Source organism: Palaemon carinicauda, chromosome 18, assembly GCF_036898095.1.
Source record: "Palaemon carinicauda isolate YSFRI2023 chromosome 18, ASM3689809v2, whole genome shotgun sequence".
In the NCBI taxonomy this organism is placed as follows: Eukaryota; Metazoa; Arthropoda; class Malacostraca; order Decapoda; family Palaemonidae; genus Palaemon; species Palaemon carinicauda.
The window spans coordinates 88,928,109-88,933,108 of NC_090742.1; positions in this window are offsets into that span (position 1 = coordinate 88,928,109).

A 5,000-nucleotide genomic window follows, 5' to 3' on the forward strand; every position below is an offset into this window, starting at 1 on the left:
CTATTAGAGACTTCCCAGGTGGGGGAAATAACAGGTATATTGGAAATAGAAGCTCAGGCCGTAAAGGAAGCTGTTCTTGGTGCAACAAGCCCGGGCTTTTCAAAAACAAGAGTAATGCTCGTAGGATGAACCTACAGGACAATAATCAAAGTCTTGTTGCCTTGGTTAATGATAAGTCAGAGGTTAGTAGCAGTAGTCGTGTAGACAGACCTGTAGTAGATAGGAGTAGTTTAGTAAATAGTAGTAAGCCTAATGTTCCTAATCCCCAATCATGACTCAAGTACGACAAATATGTGTGGCCTGGAAAGCTAATTTTTAACTCGTGTTGTCCAGGTGAAGTTTTTTAGGGACACTGGTTCTGCCAGGTCGTTAGTCATGAAGAGGGTTCTGAATGGTTTTGAAAAATTTACTGGAAATTTTGTATTGCTGGGATGTTTTCCGGATTCAGTTGTGTTTGTTCCTTTGGTTGATGTCCGCATGTCTTTTCCAAGATATGATCGTGTCACTGAGTTGGATGCGGCGGATAGTCTACCTATCCCTGATATTGATGGTATCCTGTGAAATGATATGCTGGATAGTGAAGGACGGGAACTGTTCCCTATATTATCATAAATGCTAGTCCCATGGCTCTAATGACTCGGTCCGCAGCAAAAGCTGCTAATTTAATGGTGTGGAGAGTGATGATGACTTAATGTCAATTAGTGCGGAGTTAGATGTTTTAAGGCCCAGGCCAGTAGAGAGTAGTTGTTGTGATGTAGTTCATATGAAACTTGACTGGGACAGAGCTGCTTTTATTAAACCTCAAAAAGATGAATTTAATTTTTATTTGGGTGATGCTGAGAATCCGACTAAATCTAGGTTTGAAGTTGTAAAGAGCTTATTATATAGGTTTAGTCGGCCCACATCTGATAATTTGAATAAAACTAGTCGGGTGGGACAGACTGTGGTACCTTCTAAATTCAGAAATTCTGTTTTGGAGATAGATCATACTAATTTTTTTTTTCAGGTCATTTGGGTGTGTTTAAAAGTTTTCAAAGCCTGGCTAGGTACTTTTGGTGACCTGGAATTAAATTGAATGTGAAGCAGTTTATCAGAGAGGGTGAAACTTGTCAGGTTATGGGGAAACCAAATCAGGGGATCACTAAAGCCCCGTTGCATCCCATACCTGCTATAGGTGATCCATTTTCTGAGTTAGTAATTGATGTGGTAGGTCCCTTACCCAAAACTATAACAGGTTACTTATATTTACTAAGTATCATGGATAGAGCCTCTCCCTTCCTGAAGCTATACCTATGAGGCATATTACTTCCAAAGTTGTTTTTTAAAAATTAATGGATTTTTTTTCAGGTATGGTCTCCCTCGTGTAATTCAGACCGACTGCGGGACAAATTTCATGAGTAAGGTATTTCAGTATTTTTCACATATGATAACAACAAGAATTCTTTCTTCAGTCTACTACATCTCCACTGGGGCTCTGATGTTTTGAAAAAAAAAAAAATATCATTAGAAAATCTACGATCTTCACTGAGGGAGGTCAAGCCTATAAACTGACAGTACCTGGGGGAAAGGCTTTCAAACAGCAATTGCCTGAAGCCTATTGCAGCTATGAAGAAACTTGTCAGGCTCATCATTTATATCAATTACATTCAGACCAAAACTATTACATATCAAGACGGTGAGAGTTAAGGCAAAGGACAATGATACTTTTTTCATTCTTGTCATTTAGGCTAAACCTTACACAGTCATCATCCTCCTAAATATGGGAGAACGACTCATCAACATTAACTGGTTAGCAGAAAATTATTTTTAAAACCTCATTACAGCCCTTCTGTATCTTCATGTCATAACTGGTGCAGAATATACATCAGCATTCAATGGCAGGAGAGAGATAGGAGCAATCTAACTCTTGGGCTAAAATTCAGAGTCCGTTGATATTTTTTGTTGAAGTAGGGAAGCAATAGATTCTTGATAATATGAATGTTATGAGATGACTTGAAAAAATCACATGCTATTTGTATGGTTTTAGTTACAAAATAAAGAAAGTTAATATATCTCGAGAAATAAAGGCCAAGAAACTCAGTGGATCAACCATAGTTACAAGTATACGGCCAGTAGTCACTTTTGATCTTTGCAAAGTTTCCCCCATGCCAAAGAGTTCTTGTGCAGCATGTGAAGAGAGTTAATTAGCTCGTGTGCATCTAAAGCAGAGCTCATGAACAATATTCGAAATTACCATTTCCTCGGGAGTTTAGTTTCCGCATAAATTCTGACAGAAATAAACTTGAACAGTTATTGATTAAGTTAGACATCATCACCAAACTTAAGAGTGTTTTAGTAGATGAGGAGGGAGACGAGGCAAAGTGTGATGATTTCAATATAATTGATGATCATGATAACTATGAATTTGGGGATGAAGAGGATTAAGTTGGTGAATCAGAAAGTGATCAATCATGTACTATTTACATGAGATTTTTGTTTTTTAAGAAAATCTAAAATTCTTAATTTTACAAAAAAAAAAAGATAAAGATAAAATCAGCCATTCACCTATGCTAACATATTATAATTTAAATTATTATGACTCCATTTAGCTTACATGAGTACAATTAATACAGGCAATATGGAAGTAGGCTAAGTCTTGAATATTGGACTGTGGACATTTATCAATTCATATATTCTCAAGGTTGTGAAAACATGTGCATTATTTACCACCGTGTGTTCTGTATGCTACCTACAACTGCGAATATAGACTCGAAAGAAAGCTTGTATTATATGAAAGTTCTTTATGCAGCATTTACCCATTGATTTCTCTTTTTTTTTTTTTTACGAGTACTTCGTTTCCAAAGAAATACATGGTAAAAACCAGATTTCTTACGGTCTGTTTTTGTACATTTTGTTTTTCTATCAAAATATATATTATACTATTATAAGTTTGCTCTTTACATATGTTTCTTGATATATTTCATTAGTCCCTGTAAAATTTCAAGAAAGTCTGAATATTTTTGACAGCCCAGTGAGAATGGCCCTGAGTTGAGGGTGGTCGCTGTGTTCTTGACATAGCCCAAAACATAGATTATCAGGAAATGTGAGTTAAAAAGGGTTAGCAAAAAATATCCCGAGAAGTCCTAGCACCAGGATATCAAAAATAAGTCATCTAAAAGTAAAACGGACTTATACCACATACACACACGCACACACACACACACACATATATATATATATATATATATATATATATATATATATATATATATATATATATATATATATATATATATATATATATATATATATAATGTATGTATATAGCCAATAATTCATGTATGTGTGAGTTTTAAAGCAAGTGATTCTCATTGCCCTTTTGAATGCACTCTTATTGTTCATATATTTTTGTTATTACGCCCTATCTTTCCGCAGCTACCAACAGCCTAGTGGCTTATGCAGCTATTGTAATATGTACAATAAGTTTGCATTCAACTTCAGATTTGTCATTAAGTATTGCGTTTAGATTGAAAGAGATATAATTGATTTGTGAAAAAATAGGAATTTTTGTTTTCACAATTACTATATGCATGCATTTTACCCATCAATAATTTGTGTATTTTTTCTTTCATTCTACAAACGTGGGAAGAGAAATCCATACGGCTTCTACGTAGTATTACTTGGATCCACCTACTGCTAACAAAGAAGATGGATAAAACAAATAACATTTGGTATTCTTGTTGACACTGACAAAGAAAGAACCTTGATTTAAGAACAGAACCTACTTTTGAAGCAGGACAAATAAAATTTACAAATAGAGCCCTTGAAAAAACGGTTGTAAAAAAATAGAATTTCATTGTTAACTTATTTCTTTATTCAACTTGATTTACATTATACAAAACATTAGATTCTCCGTTATAAGGCAAACCTTTAATTATGATAAAAGAAATGATTTATTCATATATATCTTGATAAAACGCTGACATTGCATAAGTGATAGTCTTTTCTATTAACAAAGTCTACTTCATTCTTGTGTCCCGCTAATCAAATCAAGGAAACTCGTAATTTGTAGAATCTATCTTTTACATAAGAAGTTATTTCATCAAGGAGTTTCACAAAGTCATTGAACCTAATACACAGGACTTAGTAACTCTGTGCTTGGCTCTGAGAGCTGTTGGATTGGTTACTTGAAGAGGATCTCCTAAGACAATATGAAATGTTTTTGTTACATGTTATTGAACTAAAACTTGTTGATATAGCAGGATGTAAGTTTCTTCTTGTAGGCTGTTCTACATCAGATGTTATTAAGTCTGTGATATTTATTTTGTCTCCGTATATCTATATCTCTTTATTAATTCAGCCTCATCAAATCAATCCAATGGGTTTCTCCTGTCACGAAAGACTTGTTTTCTCCTCATAGCAAGACGACGTTCCACTAAATCTTATAATCATCTTGCCAAGCCTTCACCTTTGTGACAAGTGTCTAACTGATTCAGTTGTCTGCAGAGACGTTAGAGAAACTCTTGATCAACTCTAACTTGATAAGGAACATAGTAAAAAACCAACTTTTAGCGAGGAATTATGAATAACATTTATCATCCAACTAGCTTAGTAATCAACACAATCCTGAATTAGTTCCCGATTAGGCTTAGCAGAGTTTTCGGAATTTCGACCCTGGAAGATATCAGAATATTCTTCGGTGTGAAAGAATAGTTAATCCATTTTCAACGCCAGATAGATCAGTGACTATTTATAACTTCAGAACATTCTTATCCTTAGGAGCGATTAAATATAACTCAGATACAACTCGCTGGTCGTTAAAGATTATCATAAGAATAGATTAATTTATTAATATCTACAGAGCATGGTAATAAAAAAACACGAAGCAACCAAATATAGATAAGAAGAGGTTTTATGTTCCTATTGCGTGATTGAACAGAATTCCAATTTAAATTTGATTATGGCTAAGGTCTAGCGACCATAATCTATTTATTATAAGATTTCTTTTCGTTGATGTTCAA